At 37.9% G+C, this 22,783-nt stretch overlaps 1 long non-coding RNA gene across 1 annotated transcript in view; it reads right to left on the bottom strand.

Annotated features, from left to right (window-relative positions):
- Positions 1-22,783, bottom strand: part of LOC135365253 (uncharacterized) — a 222,854-nt gene that overhangs the window by 5,166 nt on the left and 194,905 nt on the right. Inside the window, exon 4 of the long non-coding RNA XR_010412888.1 lies at positions 968-1,139. This is a non-coding gene — a long non-coding RNA (uncharacterized LOC135365253). The remainder of the gene's footprint in view (positions 1-967; positions 1,140-22,783) is intronic.

The raw sequence follows: 22,783 nt of genomic DNA, 5'->3' as shown, positions 1-22,783 counted from the left end.
AAAAAAAATTATCAAGGGAAAAATAAGACCTTAGGAGATAAATGGGCAAAGGAAACAAATCAGAAACTGCTAAAGAGGAACTATAACTGTTTGATCAAAAAAGATTCAATAAAATACAATTTAAAGCAACAATATTTTTCATCATCAAATTCTTAAGTGAAAACTATTTTTTATTATTTTTTTTAAAGATTTTATTTATTTGAGAGAGAGAGAGTGAGCAGAGGGGAGGAAAAGGGGCAGAGAGAGAGAATCTCAAGCAGACTCCCCACTGAACGCAGAGCCCAATGCAGGGTTCCATCTCACAATCCTGAGATCATGACCTGAGCCAAAACCAAGAGTCAGTCGCTTAGCCAACTGAGCCAACCAGGTGCCCCTTAACTGAAAACTATTTAATAATTAATTTAGATCACATCTATTTTCTTTAAGAATTTAAAGCAGGTTAAAAATATAATTAATGACATAAAAATTATTTTTAAGGTAAGAAAATCAAATCAAAGCCAAAATAAGTTCAAAGAATAAGCCTTCTAAAAAATAAACTACTGGCACTAAATCAAAATAGAAACTTTTTTTTTTTGCCAGTTTCTGGTAAATTTAATTTTTGGTTCATTTTTTCATTGATACACACTGAACACAGAAATTCATTTCACAAATGAAAAGTCAGTCCACTGTTGCAGAATTCTCAAATTGCTATAAAAAAAAAAAAAGAAGACAGACCCAGCAAAGGAGCCATATATTGGGAAAGGAAGGTGGAAGGGGGTGCAATGGAGAAGACTGTGGTGAATTTTTAGTTCCTTGGCATCTGCCAGTCTTGATGTACTTAACATTCACAAAATAGAAACTTCTGCACAGAAAAAGAAACAATCAACAAAACTAAAAGGCAACCTATGGAACGGGATAAGATATTTGCAAATGACATATCTGATAAAGGGTTAATATTCAAAATACATAAAGAACTTATATAACTTACCACAAAAATACCACAAATAATCCAATTAAAAATGGGCAGAAGATATGAACTATATTTCTCCAAAGAAGACATCCAGATGGCCGACACAGGAAAAGATGATCGACATCACTCATCATCAGAGAAACGCAAATCAAAGCCACAATGAAATCTCACCTCACACCTGTGAGAATAACTAAAGTAAAAAAGAAGAAACAAGTGTTGGTGAGGATGCGGAGAAAAAGGACCCTCTTGCATTGTTGGTGGGAATGCAAATTGGTGCAGCCACTATGGAAAACAGTACAGAGATTCTTCAAAAAATTAAAAATAGAAATACCATATGATCCAGTAATTCCACTACTGGGTATTTACCCAAAGAATAGGAAAACACTAATTCAAAAAGATATATGTACCCCTATGTTTATTGCAGCATTACTTACAACAGCCAAATTACAGAAGCAGCCCAAGTGTCCATCAATAGATGAATGAATAAAGAAGATGTATATATACATACACTGGGATATTATCCAGCCATAAAAAAGAAGGAAATTTTGCCATCTGCAAAAACATGGATGGATCTAGAGGGTATAATGCTAAGTGAAATAAATGAGTCAGAAAAGGCAAATACCATATCTTCTCACTCATATGTGGAATTTAAGCAACAAAATAAAGAGACAAAAAGAAAACCAGATTCTCAACTATAGAGAACAAACAGATCATTGCCAGAGGGGAGGTGGGTGGGGGGAATGGGTGAAATAGGTGATGGGGATAAAGAGTACATTTACCATGATGAGCACTGAGTAGTGTACAGAATTGTTGAGTCATATTGTACACCTGAAACTAATATAACACTGTATGAGAACTATACTGGAATTAAAATAAATTAAAAAAAAAAAAAAAAGACTAAGTCTTCCATGAGGCTAGAAAATGAGCCACAACCTGGCTTCTGAAACCCCTCGTGGTCCAAGAAAGAAATACATGCAATTCCAGGGCTTCATGGGACTACGGATACCAGTTGTTTCCCAGGGCACAGCTTTCCTTGTCAATGAAACCTGAGGGCAATTTCTCCTCAATGTTGTCCTAAGGAGTCAGTAAGTGACAGACCATGTCTTCAACAATGCCTCTACAAAGAGAGTTGTGTATGTTTTTTTTCTCACAGCATACCTTGATATGAACTTCAGTTTTTTAAAAGGGGGAGGAGCATAGGACAATAAGACAGCACAGACGCTGGTAATAGAATCTCATGAACTGTCCTTTTTGATAAGCCCCTGATAGCAATTTAAGTTGGTACCATTATCTGAGGGTTTAAGGAAATAATCTTCAGTACATGCCAAGAGCTCTAACACCATTCCTACTAAATGATGCAGTAATCCACTTTCAGACTCTTTCCTAAAGTGGAACTCTAAAAAACAGGAAACTTTACCCATGAAGCTGTTCAATGCAGTATTATTTATAACCGTACAACACTGGAAACAACCTAAATCTCTAACGTAGAAACTGGCTTAGCACACTATGGGGTATGTGTGTATACCACATAGAGAACATATACACAGAGAACACACATAGAGAAATCATTACATTATAGTAAGAAAAAACACATGGTATAAAATTGTATACACAGTATGATCTCAACTACATGTACTCTACATCTAATAGAATCACAAAAAAAGAAATATTTAAAATGTTAAATTTTATATTTTTCTATACGTTTCATTAAAAAGTAAGAGATATTTCCTTGTAATCAGAAAGAATAAATTATAAAGTTCGTAAAAGACAGATGGCTTATTAAAGGGATGTGAATGATTGCGCTTTGTGTACCCACCTCGATACCTGTCAATTTCCATGCGTAGGGAACTAGGACAAGTGTTTTATTATAATCTTTGATTTTTAAGATTTCTGGCAGATGTTTGATCCTCCAGACTGGAGGTTTTGATGCAGGACACTTAAACATGCGATTTTTTAAAAAAGAATATTCCATTTACTATTTTTAGTCATAGGTTGCTGTTGGGTAATGTATTCTAAGAAAATTTTACCAGGCAAGGGATAACATATTTTAAAATCCATAAATGTTTTCATTTTCTAAAGCTATATACACTGAATATTCAGATCAGTATTTTGTTCTTCCTTGAGATCTTTTTTCTATTCTATGCAATAATTCTGGGGGATCAAAGCATTCAGAGAACTTTGAGTGAAGTTTAAAGTTTGGCATTAAATTAGACGTATGAACAACATCAAAACCGACCTGTTGCATATCAAAGATAGTAATAAATTACAATGTTTGTTTTCCTTTTTAAGTTTCTTTTGGATCTAATACTTATTAGAAAAGGAAGAGGTGAAAATAGCTTTCAATGTTGTTCCTTTGATTATTCATAAATATGTCATTCTTAGAATTTTGTTGTGTTTCATCTTAAAATCACTAACAACAGGAAAATATGAACAGTGAAAGAGCATTCTGATGTTCTCAGAACACTGGTATTTAAGGAACGAAAGGTAGGGAAGGGTTGATCTCAACTTTCCAACCATCTCAATCCAGTGCCTGCCAGGATGTAAACTGGGTTTCTACCATGAGCGATCAGGGGGAAGAAGAGAGGGATAGGGGAGCTTCCTTGAGATCTGAATTGTAAACTCCTTGTAGGCAGGAACAATTTCTTTCAGATTTGCTCTGAGTGGACCTAGCAAAATAGCCCATGAAGAGGAGCACTGGATATACACTTTGGGGGATGATGATGGAGAAAATGACACACAATGTGCAAAACTAAAACAGAGATCCTTAAGCCAAAGGACTCACTCCAGGAAGAACAGCTGCTTACATAATAGGAGTAATGCACATATTATTGATTTGTGTGTGTGTGTGTGTGTGTGTGTTGTTTTGTTTTTGGCAAGATTACACTTCAAGGAAGGCTCTTATACCCTGGGAGGAGCCCTACTGAAGACATGATCTTGCTCCCTTTTATGTCCAGGGCCTGAGCTCATGGTTTCTCTGAAGAAGCCCTTTACCTTCAGATTTGCAATCTACTTTTATGTGCAGTCCTTTCTCAGATTTCCATTCCACACCTTCCTCCCCTGTCCTGAAATTTCATATTAGTTTTAATCTCCCCTCTACACTGCAGTACTTAGGGCTCTTTACTCAGTATACAAAATGCTAGTATGGAGTAAGGTCACAGCCTTATATTTATGCTGCCAACACTCTTCATGCTGTTCTGTTGTTCTCCTTCCTCATCCTCCCATTCTCTTACTGTGACTATTCACTTTATTCTTTTTAAATTTTTTAATGTATGGTTTGATTAACAATGCTCATAGGCATCCACTCTCTGGATATCATGTAAAACTGTCTATAGTTGTTTAAATTTCTTCAAATATGTTTTAGAGACACAGAGAGGGGAAAAAACAGAAGAAGTCCTTTAAGCATTAAATGCAAATCGCTGGCACAGGCAGGGTTATAAAATGGTAGTGTTGAATAAAAATACTTGTTTTAGAAAAATCCTCCATCCATAAGTCTCTTGGAGTTCTTAGTTGCATACAAAAGAGCATGAGACAATTCAAACAGAAAAGGAATTTATTGAAGGATATTAAGTAGCTTACAGTATCTCTGAGAGAAGATCAAAGGATCAGGCTTAAAGCCTACATGGAGGAAGTTAATATCTGAACTACACTATGGGGTGTTCCGGCAAAGATTTCATAGCCACCACCTTTGGCCCTGATACCGTAACTCCACCACTGATGGAAGACCAGAACCTTCACCACCACTCTTCAAAAGCGAGATCCCTTCACCACTGTCTTTGCTAGGTAGGAAATGGCTATTGCTAGGGCTGCTTTCCCACTTTCTTTAGAAAGATGTCTTAGGACTGAACGTAGGACACATACCTGTGCCTTTGCTAAAAAGAAAGTTGGGAAAGAGTTTTTAGCTTCCTCCTAGGGGAGGTGCAACACAAAATAGAGGGACTCTCACAAGCACATGGAGCAAAAGAGCAAGACCATTCAATAGTGGTAAACACTCCATCAGCTGTAAGACGGAGAGGAGTACTGTGGAGGGGTAATCACCTGATGAGATACAGGCAATCATATTTGATGATGCATGGACTAATTTTATCATCATCCGTTGCAAAGCAGGTCATTGTACTGGGCTGCATAAGGTATGCAGACAGTTAAGGAAACTACATAGTGTGAAGGAAGGGCTTACCATGTTGGGACACAGGGCAACATGGTGGATAAATGGGATGACTCTCTGCCTCTCTCCACAGTGTGTACATCTGAGTGCCGGTTTTGTGGCCAACAAAGTCCATTCAATTAAAAAAAGAGATTGCTTTGGTCTCTGTACCTCTGTAAGAGCTTCTTAGGGTTTAATTAAAAGCAATTCCAATGACTTGGCTGACTGCCATGGTGAGAAACATAATATTACTTCTGATAATTTCATCTTCAAATTGACCCAAGCATATGACATGGTCCTAAATAAAGAGCCTTTCCTACTTCTCAATATTTTTTGCCAATTCACCAGAGTAAAGAGCTATAAAGCAATAATAGCAATCGAACATAGGAAAATTACGTAGCTTTTTTCTCAGGTACAATAAAATCCTGATATCCAATTTCACATAACCATCCATCAGACCTCTCCCTCCTTCCCCTTTTCCCATACTCTAAAAATTGCATCAAATAAAAAACCTACCCAGCTTTTATTAGAAAAAGGTGAAAACAGTTTTTATAAATATTTTTAGGGGCCACTAAGCTGCTAGCCTCAGGGATAAAGAAAACTCGGGAACATTTGCACTATTCCAGTTAAATATCCCTTCCTGGTTTTGTGTACCAAGAGGGTAAAAAAATGAACCAAAATATACACAACTCCCAGAAAAGAAAATATTGTCTTTGCCTTGCATTTGACATGAATATCATTCTGTAGATTACTTGACCCTTTTTGCAATTCTCTTGATGTACATTTATTTCAAAATATCCATTTTAGAAACAAAGTTTCAAGGGAATGAACACAGTAGCATACAATTTAGGGGCAGGTTTCTATGTCTGTATCTTATATAATCCTGCATACGGCAGGGCATCAGTACATATCAGCTGATAAGAATAATGATGTGTGATTCTCTATCCCAAAAATAACACTATAAAAAGGAGAAGGCCTGGTCTATTATTCCACATATTTGGATGTAAATCCTACCCAGAATACAACTTGAGGTGGGTAGTGAGCAGTGTTCGATCACCTTCTTTCTAACGTGACTACCTCCTGAACCAAACTAGGTTCCTTGCTGGAATAAAGACGACAAATCCAGGCTTTGAGGAATTATTAGAAAATAATATGGAAAATTGATTTTAGTTATTTGTTTCTGGTAATAGAAACAATAGAAAACACTTGGTTAATAATAGAAAACAATGGAACCCAACATTCCATTCTTTACCCTAAGTCAGCGTGATCACTTGCAAAACTTCAGGAATGATTTAATACATTCATACTAAGGCCTCCAAATTAGAATAGAGGCACAAGATCATGGTAGAATATTATAAAAGAATATTATCGTAGAGTTTTATAAAATCTACATGTACTTATCTCAGTATTCTGAAGTGATCTAGAAGTATTCTTATTTCATATTTTAAACTGTGATTAGATTTGCTTTGTAATACTAATTTCAAATTTCAACTTCTAGTCACACTCATATTCTGAGGCAAATCATCTCCCAATTTATTCTGTTCCAAATTTAATTTTGTAATAATGAAAAAATAGAATGTTCAGTACTTGGAATATTCTCCTTCAGCTCTTAGAAAGTTCCTAGTCTGTGTCTATATTCTAATGTCTAAATGTGTCTTCGCCAACATTTATTTCTCTTCACTCTAAGCTGCTGCTCCATAGAAATGAGAATTTAATCAGCCGTTTTAGTTGGAACAAAAAACCCTGACTTGGTTCTGGGTTGGCTGCAGGTGTGTAGGTGGGATGGGACAGGAGACAGGTTGGAGTTGTCCTGGCAGTTGACTACCCAAGCATTGCAAAGAGCTTGGGATGATGTGAGGGCGGGGAGATTCGGTACCCCCCTGGGGAGGTCAAACACCTGAGATGGGCTGCCCCTGGAACAAACAGGGCATAATTCCCACTTCCAACTCAGACTATTCCTGAGTTATTCATAGTCATGTCAACTGAAATAGCTTAGGCAAAGAGACAGTTTTGGGGCTCTCCTTGATACCTTCCCTCTCACCATAGCCAGCTTCCAGTCTGCACCTACATCGCTGGAGTTAATCCAGACATAAGGCCTGACTCATAGGGGATTTATCAAATAAATAAATGCAAATAAGAGAAAAAAAATCAAATACACTGCGATGGTACTTTTTGTGTGGAACAAACTATAACCATACCTAAAAGAAATGTTCTCTCTAAAATAAAGATATGACCATTAAATAGTCCCTATAAATACTTCTCTAGTCAAATAAAGGATACAGCAAAAATAATTAATGAATAATTCAAATTACTCAGGAACATTAACCCTGATTCAAGGAAAAATACTTTTGCTTACCCATAATTTTCCAAAATGGCCATTAACCATGATCAAAATTATTAGACTGGTTGGTGAGACTTTAACCCACATCAGTGATAATGGTAATTGCAGCCGTCACACACATTGCTCTATACTTTACATGCATTATAGTCCCTAACACCCATAAAAACCCTAAGTAATAGGCACTACCGGGGGAGAAACTAAGTCTGAGAGGTTAAATAGCATGTTCATGGTCACATGTCTAGTTAGCAGCAGAACCAAAATTGAAACCTACTATATTTAGCATATGAGTGAAGAACTACAGCTCTAGTTATACTATAAAGATAAATTTATATAAAAATTCCTTCAACTTTTTTCTTATTATTAATTATTATTAATACTTTCTATCTCTATAGTACCTTAACATGTATCATTACGTTTGATCCTCATCATACCCTATGAGATTGGTAGGACAGACGGTGGATCTTCTTTTTATGGACAAGGGAAATTGAAGGTCAGAAGTTTTGACTTGCCAGAGTCACAAAGTTGGATCCACAGCATCCAGTAATCTTTCCATAACATGTGCTGCCTGCTTGAATCACATCTCAAAATTGACAGAGAATCAGTATTAAAGAGACACAACTGAATTGCCTACAATACAATACAAAACAGAACAAAAAACTCAGTGGATGTTTGACAAAATGATAATTCCGGACAAAGCTATTATAAAATTATTTCCTGTAAAATGATTTTGGATAATGAAAATGTCACATTTGGTCTTTGACTAGATGAGCCCAGATAAGAAGAGGCCAACCATCACACACCAGTCATTAACTTCCTCCCAGTCCATAACTGAGGGCTGAATGATATGTGACTTCTGAACCACGGAATCAAAATACCTACTATTTTTATCTGATGGCTGGTACAGTCCAGACTAAAACTATATTTTTCTCATTTCAATTCTAGAGACTAGCATTGTTCCAGAGAGCTTCTGTCAATCAGAGACTTTTGTTGAACAATATGACAAATACTCATGACCTGAAGTGTTGAGCTGAAAAGACAAATGACACCTGAAACAAAAAAAGGTCAGCTTTCTTCAGGGATGAATGCTTGATAGAGATTTTAGAATCCACAATAGTTATCTGAAATTCTTGACTGCTCCTTTTTTTTTTGGCCCATGTTGAAAAATTAGGAATTAAGATATCTTGTACAGCCTTCAGCCTAAGCCAGCCTGGTAAGTCACTGGAGTGTGATATGGGATATGTGGGAAGTTCAGACTCCTAAAATCTCTCCCCCATTGGTTAATAACAAGGTCTGAAATTCCACTGAAATGTTTCATTTTTCTGGGACTAATATTTAAAATCAGCATAATATTAAACACATGATTATAATAGTTCTGTATAGCATTATATTATATATAATAATTTATAATAATATAAACCCTCCAAGAGAGGTTCATAAGCATTATTACACTAACCAAAATTTATTTCTTATATTTTATTTTAAAGGAATAGCTACTTTAGAATTGGGCTCTGTTGCCCACATCGGGACCCCTGCTCAGTGGGAAACCTGCTTCTCCCTCTCCCGCTCCCCCTGCTTATGTTCCCTCTCTTGCTGTGTCTCTGTCAAATACATAAATAAAATCTTTTAAAAAACAAAAAAAAGAATTGGGCTCTGTTGGAAGAAAGATTGCAAAGGGGAGAAATTGTAGGGACTGAGTTTTAATAAGGACCTCTCGCGGTAAAGACCAGCCTTGGTTGGGACCTTACTTAGAGTCCAAGAAGTCAGCAGCATGATATGCTGGACACACACAACACATGACCTGACCAGTGTCCTGGCCATCAGATGGGCTCACAAGGATAAAACATAATAGACATGTATTCTTCCTAATGCCAGGTCCCAAGTCCCTGGTTGCCACAGAACTGGGGCTTCAGAATCTTAGGAGGTTTTGATGACACACAGAGCCCATCATGCCATAGAAGTCAGCCTGGAACCTTCTGCAAGTAAGTCACTAGCCATTTATAAGCTTTAATACTGCAGTACTTTCTTTATCTACCTTCCAGTGATAGTCTGCTCTTGATAAGGGCAGTTCACACAACAAATGAGAAAGGAGGAGAATATTACTTAGGCCCACAATCCCTGAATATGAATATGCTTAATGCTTTCTCAAGCATGGTGATCTCAAAAATCATAAGGTACTTAATCAGCAATACAACTAAAATTGGATTTAATGTTTTAGAAAAATGAATTTAAAAATTTCTCAGACTTGATTGGAAGAAGATTAAATTTCCCAAAAAATCAAGCACTAAATATTTAGGGTTTCCTTTTAGTTTTTAATATGGCCTCAAATGACTTTCAGACTTGATCTTGTAGGCCAAGATGCTATAGCAGGGGAGAGCCTTGGCTGGGAGGACACCGGATTTAGCATCTACATTCTATAAACAGAACAGGTGGCCACAATTCAGATAAAACAAATTGTTCTAAATAATCCTAAAATTTGTATGGAACCAGAAAAGACCCCGAATCGCCAGAGGAATGTTGAAAAAGAAAAGCAAAGCTGGTGGCATCACAATTCCAGACTTCAAGCTCTATTACAAAGCTGTCATCATCAAGACAGTTTGGGACTGGCACAAAAACAGACACATAGATCAATGGAACAAATAGAGAGCCCAGAAATGGACCCTCAACTCTATGGTCAACTCATCTTCGACAAAGCAGGAAAGAATGGCCAATGGAAAAAAGACAGTCTCTTCAACAAATGGTGTTGGGAAAACTGGATAGCCACATGCAGAAGAATGAAACTGGACCATTTCCTTAAACCACACACAAAAATAGACTCCAAATGGCTGAAAGACCTAAATGTGAGACAGGAGTCCATCAAAATCCTAAAGGAGAACACAGGCAGCAACCTCTTCGACCTCAGCCACAGCAACTTCTTCCTAGAAACATTGCCAAAGGCAAGGGAAGCAAGGGCAAAAATCAACTATTGGGACTTCATCAAGATGAAAAGCTTTTGCACCGCAAAAGAAACAGTCAACAAAACCAAAAGACAATTGACAGAATGGGAGAAGATATTTGTAAATGACATATCAGATAAAGGGCTAGTATCCAAAATCTATAAAGAACTTATCAAACTCAATAGCCAAAGAACAAAGAATCCAATCAAGAAATGGGCAGAAGACATGAACAGACATTTTTCCAAAGAAGACATCCAAATGGCCAACAGACACATGAAAAAGTGCTCAATATCGCTCGGCATCAGGGAAATCCAAATCAAAACCTCAATGAGATACCACCTCACACCAGTCAGAATGGCTAAAACTAACAAGTCAGGAAATGAGACAGATGTTGGCGGGGATGCAGAGAAAGAGGAACCCTCCTACACTGTTGGTGGGAATGCAAGCTGGTGCAGCCACTCTGGAAAACAGTATGGAGGTTCCTCAAAAAGTTGAAAATAAAGCAACCATACGATCCGGCAATTGCACTACTGGGTATTTACCCCAAAGATACAAAAGTAGGGATCCGAAGGGGTATGTGCACCCCGATGTTTATAGCAGCAATGTCCACAATAGCCAAACTGTGGAAAGAGCCAAGATGTCCATTGACAGATGAATGGATAAAGAAGATGTGGTATATATACACAATGGAATATTATGCAGCCATCAACAGGAATGAGATCTTGCCATTTGCAACAACGTGGATGGAACTGGAGGGTATTATGTTGAGTGAAATAAGTCAATCAGAGAAAGACATGTATCATATGACCTCACTGATATGAGGAATTCTTAATCTCAGGAAACAAACTGAGGGTTGCTGGAGTGGGGGGTGGGGTGGGAGGGATGGGCTGACTGGGTGATAGACACTGGGGAGGGTGTGTGCTCTGGTAAGCGCTGTGAATTGTGCAAGACTGTTGAATCTCAGATCTGTACCTATGAAACAAATAATGCAATATATGTTAAGAAAAAAAAAAAGAAGATAGCAGGAGGGGAAGAATGAAGGGGGGGAAATTGGAGGGGTAGATGAACCATGAAAGATGATGGACTCTGAAAAACAAACTGAGGGTTCTAGAGGGAAAGAGGGGGAGGATGGGTTAGCCTGGTGATGGGTATTAAAGAGGGCACGTTCTGCATGGAGCACTGGATGTTATGCACAAACAATGAATCATGGAACACTACATCTAAAACTAATGATGTAATGTATGGGGATTAACATAACAATAAAAAATTAAAAAACAAAAAAACAAAAAAACAAATTGTTCTACTCTGCTGGGAGAGAAAATGAAAGTTCCCATATTTTCCTCATTTGTTTATTTTTTTCAATTACCAAACATTTTTGCCAATATAATAGATAAACATCCTTATTACAGATTATGTGGATGATATATATACCCATGGATAAATCAAAAGGAGGAAAACCTTGTACTTGATCTCACACGTAGAAACAACTGTTTATGTGCTACTTCAATATATTTCTTTTGCCTTTTTGTGTGATGCCTAGATTTTTAACACATACCTAGTATTTACATAATTGCAATCACGCTATATTTTATGACCTGCTTCGCCCCCTTAACATTATTGCAGAACTCTTTTATATTGCAAATTATGTAAACATTATTTTTCATTGCTGAAGTGAATGGAATACATAATCCATCTTCTAATTTTGAGTGATTTAAAATGTTTCACTATCTAAGCAATGCTGTGATGGCTATCTTTGTTGACTAAGCTTTGCCAGATTTTTAAATACTTAAAATGGACTTCCAGAAGTGGGATTATTGGATCTAAAGGAATAAACATCTATGTGACACCTACTGTTAATCTAAATCCTAAAGACCAGTTGAGTCTCCCATAGATGCTTTTGCCTACTCCATCATTATCATTTAAACAGTTGCTGTTTTAATAAACAGAAAATGTTATTTTGAGTTTTTATTGGCATTTCTTTATTCCTAGGGCAGTTGAACATTTTCTTGGTATATCAGCTAAGTAATTATAGGGCATTTTGTGAATTTCTTATTCATATCAAATAGCAAAGTCTACATTTTTTTCTCAATGATTTATGAGATTATTTTATAAAAACAATTTGTTATAGTTGCTGCTAATTTTCATTGTTCAATTTATCTTTGTGTTGATTATGCTTTTAATTTTTAAAACTACAAACATTTTAAATTTGCATGTAGAAATATGTATGTATACTTTACTTTGTGATCTGGCTTGCTTATTATTGTTTTTTAATCCAGAGAAGTAGCAGGGAAATAACGATGCTTTCCTCTCAGTGGCTTTTCCTTACAGAAGTACCTTATCAAAATCTGATGAGCAGGAAGAAAATCACTTTTGTAAAGTTAGGGTTCATCTTGGGTTTATTACTTGGTACAATTCTGAATTGTTAGAGGTCACTTTCTTTTGATGCTTTAATTCCAGTACATACAGATAAAAAGCCAGCAATGAGAGCAAGGTCTTCTTACAAACAGATTTAAATGCCAGAGTTTTAAATGCTCTGGAAGGTTTTGATCAGGAATTGGGGAAGGAATACTAAGGTGGTAAATCCTTTATAGGGCAGAAAAAAAAGAGTACAGAAATGAATGAATGGCTAATGAACAAACAAGTGAAGGAACACCGCCTTATCCATGCAAATTTTAGCCTTCTCTAGAACTCAGGGGTGAACTCTATTTTTATTTGGGACTCGTCTCCTCTAGTCCTCCAAGGCTCTGACTGTGGAGATCCCCAGGAGTTTTCTACAGTCTCTCTTCCGCTTGCAAGTGAAGTCTGCCTGCTGGGTACACATACTCCTCCTCCCTAACCTCTACTTTCAAAGGTCCACGTATTTAATCATGGAAGAAAAGGGAAATCACATCATTGCCCTGTGTTAAGACCAAATAAATAACACCTACAGCATGTCATCAACCCTAAACATTTTAACAAATATTAACTGAATAAGTTGGGTAGTATTTAACCAATGTCTACGATACAAGTGGTAGTTCTTACAAACAAAGCAAATACTAATCGATTGCTTACAATGTGTCAGGCATTATTTCAAGTGCCTTACATATATTAATCCCTATGATGACTCTGTGAGGTTGGTAGCATTCCTGGCCACGTTTTGCAGACAAGGAAACCAAAGGTTGGATAAATGTCTCAAAGTTACACAGTTAATAAATGGTGGAATTAGTCAGGATTCATCATGAGCTATCTGGCTTCTGAATTTCTGCTCTTTATGGTATGATGTCCTGTGTTGCCTAAAAATGCTGTCCTGCCTTGAGTAAAACCAATAATACCACTAGAGCCATGTGACATCACTATTGAGGCCTTTGTTACAAAATAAACATGAAAATTCAGCAAAATAAATGTATACTGAAAGCTGCTACTTATTGAAACACCAGCTTCTTCTGGTGCTCCTGGGAAAGTATCTAATGCAGAAAAGAAAAAAAAAACAAAACTTAAAAACAAACAACCAGAAAACAAAAACCAAAAACCCCCACCAAACCAATAACCCCAACACAAAAAATAAGACGAAACAATTTGTTTTCCCTTGTTCTTCCTGACTTTCACCCAGAGTGACATTATTTGTGTAATTACAACATGTTAAATAGAATCCTAGCCACTTAGAATTAAGGTCATCTAGTCCTACCTGCCTCCCACCCACTGCAGAAATTCTTTTACAATAGTTCTGCTGACAATCATTCAGTCCTTGATGGAATACCCACACTGCATAGCTCACCAATTAGTAAAATGGCCTCTTAGGTGGTAGGCTTCTTACCTAAAGATAGAATTTGCCTATTTGTAAAGTTCATTTACATGCTAAACAAATGTTTGCTGAACCCCTCTGCTATCTGCTTCCACCATGAAATCAGCTCTGGGAATCCACTGGGGACTGATATACACCTTATTTTCTCTAGTACAAAATTTTTTACATTTGAATTTTGCTTGCAATGATAGAGTATCCGTTAACATATAAGCATAACAATTTTTATTATCAGTCACGTGCAAGTCCCATAAATTGTTTTTACAGCAATCAGCTAAGTGCGTTGGTCCCATACTGGGAACAACCTATATGCCATCAACAACAGAATGGATGGACACAATGTAGTCTGTTAACTCAATGGATACACTACAGAGTACTGTAACACCCAAGAATGCACAAACTGCAACCAACAGCAACCACATGGATGAATCTCACAGAGTAAAAACAGCCCAACAAGACAAAGTGTATAACACATTATTCTATTTCTAATTATATACAGTTCAAATCAGTCAAAACTAATCACTATTAGAAATCAGATTGTGGTTACTCTTGGAGGAGAGTGATGGGGAGAGACATGAGAGGTCTTCTGGGGTGCTGGGAAGGTTCTGTTTCTTAATCTGGGTACTAGCTACTCAGGTGTTTACTTTGTGAGAATTCATTTTTGTACTTCTCTATATGTATATTACACCTCAATCAACAAAGAAAACCATTATTAGAAATATTAGGAAAAAATCCCATCAGATTTAAGAAGAACATGGGTCAGATAATGGAAAAAATTCAATTTACATTCTTCAGTGGAATGCATATAAGCACTCCGTTCAGAAAATGGAAGACAGCCAAAGCATTACCGTTAGTAAATATGTCCTGGAAAAAAAATTGCCCCAATTTCCGTAATGGGAAAAGCCACTGGCAGAGCTGTGTGACATAAAATGAATGAACAAGGACGGTCACATTGGGACCTTCCCAAGGATCTGAGGACTTATGCTGGCAAGAAGCCATCTGATAGAGTACAACTGGGGGAGGCTTGAGGCTCAGCTGCCTCTTCTGGAAAGATCTTTCTGGCTCAGAGCCACGGGTTTGCTTTATATATTTTTTGGTTTTTTGTTTAACATGCTGACTTGGCAGCTCTGTTCCTTATTATGAGAGTATTGCTTTATGTTCTTTGCATTTTATTTGAATGCTGTAGTGCTGTGGAGTGTAAGCTGGCTTTTAGAAAACAAGTTTTCATTTAGTAGGAAAACCTTTTGAGTTTTATGTGTGAGATAGCAAAACCTTCAATCACATGGATTTGAGCTGAATAGCCAAGAAATAGATATATATTCATGTATTCAGAGTTCCTTCGATGATCATGCTTTCCCCTCTTCTTTCTGCTTATCTTTTAAGACCCACCTCAAATGCCACCTCCTCCATGAAGCCTTCCACAAAGCCCCTTCAGAATTCACTGCTTTCTCATTTTCTTCTATTGAACTTTGTGTGTGTGTTTATTTTAGCATTTCTAAAGGGAGATAACATGGTACAGTGGTATGGTGGCCTTTGTATTATAAAGATCAAAGTTTCCTAATTTCTCTGAGTCCAGATTTTCTTATTTTTCCAGGATTGAGTTATACTGATGATCAATAGCATCTGTAACATATCTGGCATATAGAAGAAATCCAAAAGAAGATGCTCACTTTCCCCTCACCCTGCTCTATTTGTCTCTGCCAACATGTATCACCTTCTAATACGCAACAGTATAAGCTCTATACACTTACTGTTTTGTTCAGTGATGAATTCTGAATGCCTAGAATAATGCCTGCAACACTGTAGACACTCCACAAAAATATATGGAGAATGAATGAATGAATTCCTTTTCACCACTCCTACCATCCCACCCAGGAAGCCTGGTAGACTTATTAACCATCACCAGGTTTAAACTTTTTGAGGGCAGGAATCCTCCTCCATGCAGCTTCTTCTAGCCTCCACAGAGCATGACACAGTGCTTTGCAAATGGAAGAAGGCTACTGAGAAGTCACCAGCAAGTGTGAATTAACACTCACAGGTAAAAACAACATAAAGCAGATTTAAACAATCAAGTTAAGAATAACAAAACTCTGGCATTAGCAGCACAAAAGAGCATCAACATCTTAGCCTAAGCAGCATTCTGGGTCACAACAGATTAATGTATGTGTTGTTTGGCTTAAGATTTCAGCCAACCCACTCAATACATATCAGTATAGAAACGTGAGAGGAGAGGAAATAAATCAATGCCAGAAGAGGAAACTGCTTAGTGTTATTAAATGAACCTTTCTTCTTCTTTTTTTTGTTTGCTTAGTTTATACTACAGAAGAAGTATAATGGCCTGCAGATATATATAAAGAAATGAAACAAAATGCTTAGACAAAGTACTGGAAACTATAAAAGTAAATAATTAAAGTGACTATACTCTGTGGTATTTGGCTAACACTAAATGAAGTTTTGTAGTAAAATAAATCTAATGCTGTTTCACTTAGAAAATGAAATAATGCATTGGCTTATGTATGGGAGTGGGGTGGGGTTTGAAGACTATTACTAAGCAGTAAGAAGTATATTTTTGGCTCTCCTGAATTCTGTGAGAAGTAGAAGGTAGAGGGTTAATCACCTGGGCTTCGAAATCCTGCAATTGAACTTGAATCTGGGTTCCTTCACTTGCTAGCTCTGAGTGATTTTTCCAACTTACCTGAGCTCCATGACAGCCGGAATTCTCCAGAGCAAGTGATGAGAAAGATGGAAGCTGTAATTTTTACATCTTAATCTCCAAAGTGACATACCAACAAGTACTTCTGCCATATGTTATTGGTCACACAGACCAATTTTAGTACAATATAGGAAGACTACACAACAGTCTGAACACTGGCAGGTGGGGGGCATCTTGGAGGCTGGCTACTGTAAATGGCTAAAACAGCTGGAGGCTGGTGGGTATCTCTCTCCAAATGGGCTTTCCATGTAACTAGCTTGGGCATCCTTACTGCATATAAGTCTCAAGGTAACCAGGTTTCCAACGATATGATTCATCTTACCCCGAGGGAGCATTCTAAGGTAAGAATATGGAAGCTGCCAGTATTCCTAAGTCCAGGGCTCAGAAATATTGGAAACTACATCTGACAACATCTTATTGGTCCAAGAAGTCACAGAGCCCACCCAGTTTCAAGGGCAGGAGAAGCAGACTCTATCCCTTGGCAAGGTTACACTTCAAGAGAGGGTGTTGGATCAGAGAGGTCAGTCACAGGTATTGTTAAAAATAATCTAACACATGTGGTAAAGGAGAGTGCAAAGAGAGTGGCATTGGTTTTCTTGGGAGAAGTTAATACCAAACTGGGCTTTGACATAAATTGAGACCTAGAATTGTAGAGAGGAGGTCTGATGGCAAGAGCTGTTCAGGGGCTAAATGTAATGCAGTTGCATAGAGGCCAGAATGTATGAGTCACTTGTGGGATATATGGAAATTTACTTGGCAGGAATAGGAAAGTCACATCAGGGACAGACAAGAGATGAGGACAGAGACAACTGCCAAAGGGCCCTGAATGCTAAACTGAGAACCTGCACTCGGAAGGAGCCTCTATAGATTCCACAGGAAATGATGCCCTTAGAAATACAAGCAAGCATCTTGACGTTTATGAAACATTTACCATGTACCAGGCACAGGACTAATATTTTACATACATTAGTTCCTCCAATTCTTACAGCAAGCCTACAGAGTAAATATACCTTCTTCATTTTTTTTTTTTAATGAGGAAATTGAAGCTTAAGGAATTTGAGGAACTTGCCAAAGTTTTCAAAGCTAGTAAGTGGCAGACCTGGGTTTTGAACTCAGGTCTGTTTGAAACCTCATATTCTCAATTCATTCAGGTGTTATCATTGTAAAATCCCAAGAAAAAGAAATCTGTCAGGTGTTATTAAGAAGAGGCATTTGAGCTGAGTCCAAGGGACTGGCTTGGAGTCAAGACCGCCATGACACCCAGAGTAATAAGACCATGTGAGCAGCACTGGACAGAACCAGGCAATGCCATGAACGTGTGGCCTACAGGTCACACAGTCACAAGATGGGACAGAGGAGCCTGTGCAAACATGAGCTGAGAGAAACACTATTAGAAGTAATAAATGAATTCAGTAAAGTTGTAGAATACAAAATTAATACATAGAAATCAGTTGCATTTCTATATATTAATGAACTAGCAGAAAGAGAAATTAAGAAAATAATTCCACTTATAATTACACCAAAAAGAGTAAAATACCTAGGAATAAATTTACACAAAGAGGTAAAAGACTTGTACTCTGAAAACTATAAAACATTGATGAAAGAAATTGAAGATGACACAGAGAGATATTCTACACTGATGGACAGGAAGAACAAATATTGTTAAAATGTCCACATTACCCAAAGTAATCTACATATTTAATGCAATCTCTATCAAAATACCAACAGCATTTTTCACAGAACTGGAATAAATAATCCTAAAATTTGTATGGAACCACAAAAGACTCAAATAGCCAAAGCAATTCTGAGAAAGAACAAAGCTGTAGGTATCACAATCCTAGATTTCAAAATATACTACAAAGCTATAGTAATCAAAACAGTATGGCACTAGCACAAAAATAGACACATAGATCGATGGAACAGCATAGAGAGCCTAGAAATAAACCCACGCTTATATGGTCAATTAATCTATGACAGAGGACACAAGAACACAGAATAGGGAAATGGTGCTGGGAAAACTGGACAGCCACATGCAAAAGAATGAACTGGACCACTTTCTCACACCATACACAAAAATAAACTTCTTACAGCGGATTAAACTTCTTACAAGTGGATTAAAAACCTAATGTGAGATCTGAAACCATAAAACACCTAGAAGAAAACATAGGCAATAATTTCTGCCATAGGCCATAACAATATTTTTTGGATATGTCTCCTGAGGCAAAGGAAACAAAAGCAAGAATAAACTATTGGGACTACACCACAATCAAAAGATTTTGCACAGCAAAGTAAACGATCAAAAAACAAAAAGGCCACCTACTGAATGGTATCTGATAAGAGGTTAAAATCCAAAATATATAAAGAGCTTACACAACTCAACATCAAAAAACAATCTGATTTTAAAAATGGGCAGAGGACCTGAATATACATGGGCTGAGGGAGCTGGTAGACAGCCAGAGGAGATGCCCTGGGTGAGAAGGCAGAGCTGGGGAAGTCTCTAGATTTGGGGGAGTTCTCATAGGGGAGGACCCTAGACCCTCCTCTATCTGTGAATGTTTTCTGCTTTGATGAATGATGCAGCTTTAGGAAGAACTTGTATAGGGCAATGAGGGAACATCCCCACCAGAGAGCCGGATAGGCTGAATCAACTCTGGTGCCCAATGGAGGTCAGGAGGTGGGTATTGGTGACAAATATTGCATCCAGATTGCCCTTACAACTAATGTTTAATTGTTCACCCCCACCTTTAGACCAAGACTAGAGGGCTTGTTGTTGCCCTCTTTGGGCCATGTCCCTCTTCATGAGATGAAGAGTCAGCCAGACCAAAGAGACGTGCCCACCTGGAACCCATTCCCCATCTCTAAATATCTGGTATCCCAGAATTCCCTGCTCAAATGCCTTGAGCTTACTTTCAGGTCTCCACAGTCGTCTTATCTGGGTCTTTCCTTCCTAGGGTGAACTCTGCTACTGCTTTGTGCACCCCTAGGGTTGAGTGGTGGCCTAAGAAGCTGCCGTTTTATATGCCACTGAAGGGCATATTGAAGTAGTTTGGTTGTGCAAGCTAGAATGTCCATATACATGTGCATGAGGCCCTTTGCAATGAGGGATAAAGCCTGATGAGGAAGAGAAAGGCTGACAAGGGACTGGAGCAGAACTCACAGAACTGGAGGTGCTCAATTTGAACCTGACCTTCCAGTTCCATTCTGAAGGTATACTTATAAAGGTAGGAGGAGGGTGTATATTTTACCTATCATCAGTCAGCTGTCTGTGGTGTTAAATATTTAGATGTGCATACAGAGTGTGACCCTCTATTTGTATTCTTGCCCAAGACCCTCCACAAGGGGCCTATAAATCCTGACTTGAGGATATGATTACACCTGCTCCTCCCAACCAGCTCAACTCTCCGGACACTTTGCCTGACAGTACCCACACTCCAGTTCCCCAGGCCTGATGATGGCAGTTCTTGGCCATGGTCCTCAAGACGAGTAGAATGTTGCCTACATTGTAGGCTATGCTGCTATAACTTCCCCTACTTCCTGAAGCAGATGATTTTTAACTGTGCTGCATCCCTAGTTTCTCAATTTGAAAACATGTCAAGAAGAGAGCATTCAAAATAATCCCTGTGACCTTTCAAGGTAGCCAGCACTGCAAGGTTACAGACTGTGAATAAGGACTCAGCTGTTTTCACCACCCCCCTCAGACCCCTCCAGCTTACCACATGCTGAAGGACACTTGGCCTCCACACTGAAGGCGTGCAAAAGTGCATACTGAGCCCATTCACTTAGAAAGAAGCATTCGGGATTTAAAACGTTGCCTCTGGACCACACCATCCTCTCTCTCCAGGGTTTCTTTCTTTCTTTTTTTAAAAGATTTTTTATTTATTTGACAGAGAGAGACACAGCGAGAGAGGAAACACAAGCAGGGGAAGTGGGAGAGGGAGAAGCAGGCTTCCTGCCGAGCAGGGAGCCCGATGCGGGGCTCGATCCCAGGACCCTGGGATCATGACCCGAGCCAAAGGCAGACGCCCAACGACTGAGCCACCCAGGTGCCCCTCCAGGTTTCTTTCTTAGTACCAACTCCCTTTATCAGCCTACAATAGTAATTCAAAAAGAGGCTTCACAGAATTTAATATTGTACTTCTGTGCAAGTGAGTAATTTGCTCATGAAGACCATTTCTGCATATTCCACTTGATAATATCAAAGGTATTTTCTGTTGCACTATTCAGTATCCTTTGAAGAAAATTCCATGCAATGAATGTGTTTTATAATTCAGCACCAGAAAACAGTTTGTTTTACTGGAAGAACTAGAATGATTCCTGTAAACAATTGACTTTTTAACCCATTATTTTTCCTTTTTGTATTGGCTGCTAAGAATCTCAGAGTTAAATATAACACTCATAGTAATTACCTTGTTCCAGTTTCCTGCTTCAATTACCTCCTGTGTTTCTTAGTCAATATGCTACTGAGCTCAGTTATTTCACCTTTATTTTTAACTATTCTATTGAATATGTTTTATGTGTTAGTGTTAAATGTTAGAGTTACTTTTTTTACAAGGAGGTAAATGTATACAGGTTCTTACAAGTATATAAATTTTAGGTATATGCATACTTATTTTATTATGCTGTTTTTTTGTATAAAAGATGCCATCACTATTAATAACTCTTATGGGCATATACAGGTTGAATTTTGGTAGCAATGAGTTAGATGGTGGTACCCATTTTCTCTTTCCCAGTTTCCCTTAAGTTCTAAAAGTCTATGGAAGAATAGGTATATGCCCATGTGACTTGGCAGGGAGACTGGCTATACTTCTAACCACTGACATGAGCCCCCACAAGTAGTTACCCCTCAGTGTCTTATCTGTATAAGGAGGATATTGGACCAGTTAAGATCCCTTCCAGCTGTAAGGTTTTCTATTCCATGCACTAAAACTTCCTCAACGAAAGGTAATAGACTGCATGCAAATGAGAGGACCTCTGGTTTTCCTGCTTGGTCATCTGACATGCTTCAGGAGGGTCAACCTCCCCATGGAAGAGATGTGAGCAACTCCAGGACTGAGACGGCAGGAGCTCCAGAAGTGAGCCATGTGACAGGCAACAACCAGTCACCATTGTTGAAGGCTAACCAGGAAATGAAGGACAGGGCAGGAGCCCATGCTGACCACACTTGGGCAGTAGACTTAGGGCCCCATCAGTCTCATTTCTTCCTCCAGGGTATGGCTATTTCTTCTGCTGGCCTGAATGCCTAGCCCCGTGTAAACCAATGTATAATAATAATAATAATAATAATAATAATAATAATAATAAAAAAAAAATAGCCAATATCACTTTAGAAACACTAAAATGTGAGCCCTTGAAAAATGAAGCTTCATATAGGATCTTGAGCTGTGCTACTGTTTCTTCTGCAAAAGAAGAGACCTAATTGAAGTTTCTCATGTGCTTATCTGAGGGTTTACAAAGCAAAGCTGCATATTGACTCAATTATGGGATTCCTCTGAGCTGATAGAGATTTCTTCATTAACACAAAAGGGAGATGATAGATGTAGTCTGAACTGCCTTGCGGAAAGCTTTACTCTTCTCACAGATATTTCACAAGCTATCCAAGAATTATGTGAAATATAAAAGGCTTTCATTCCAGCCAACTTTTGGCCATTGGTTCAGGGTATATTGAGAATATTCTTCCCTTATATACTAAGAGGTTCAATTGCTCTTTCAGATTAATGTTTTCAGTGAATGATGTGAGTGACCAGTAATGTGATAGTTTCCACATTGTTATCACTTACTTTATGCCTGGAACTTTTTGTGCCTTATTTATCATTTATATGACAACTCTGCAACATAAATATTATTGCCACCACATAACCTTCATTTTCCAGATTTCAAAACTGAGGCTCCATAGAAGTTACGGTACATGACAGGTAAGTATGAGATCTG

The sequence above is a fragment of the Mirounga angustirostris genome, unplaced genomic scaffold (genome assembly GCF_029215605.1).
Source record: "Mirounga angustirostris isolate CCGP_5_RB_7025 unplaced genomic scaffold, mMirAng1.0.hap1 SCAF_7, whole genome shotgun sequence".
Classification (NCBI taxonomy): Eukaryota; Metazoa; Chordata; class Mammalia; order Carnivora; family Phocidae; genus Mirounga; species Mirounga angustirostris.
The sequence above is the reverse complement of the archived record's forward strand: the minus strand, read 5'-3'. Positions and strand labels throughout refer to the sequence as shown.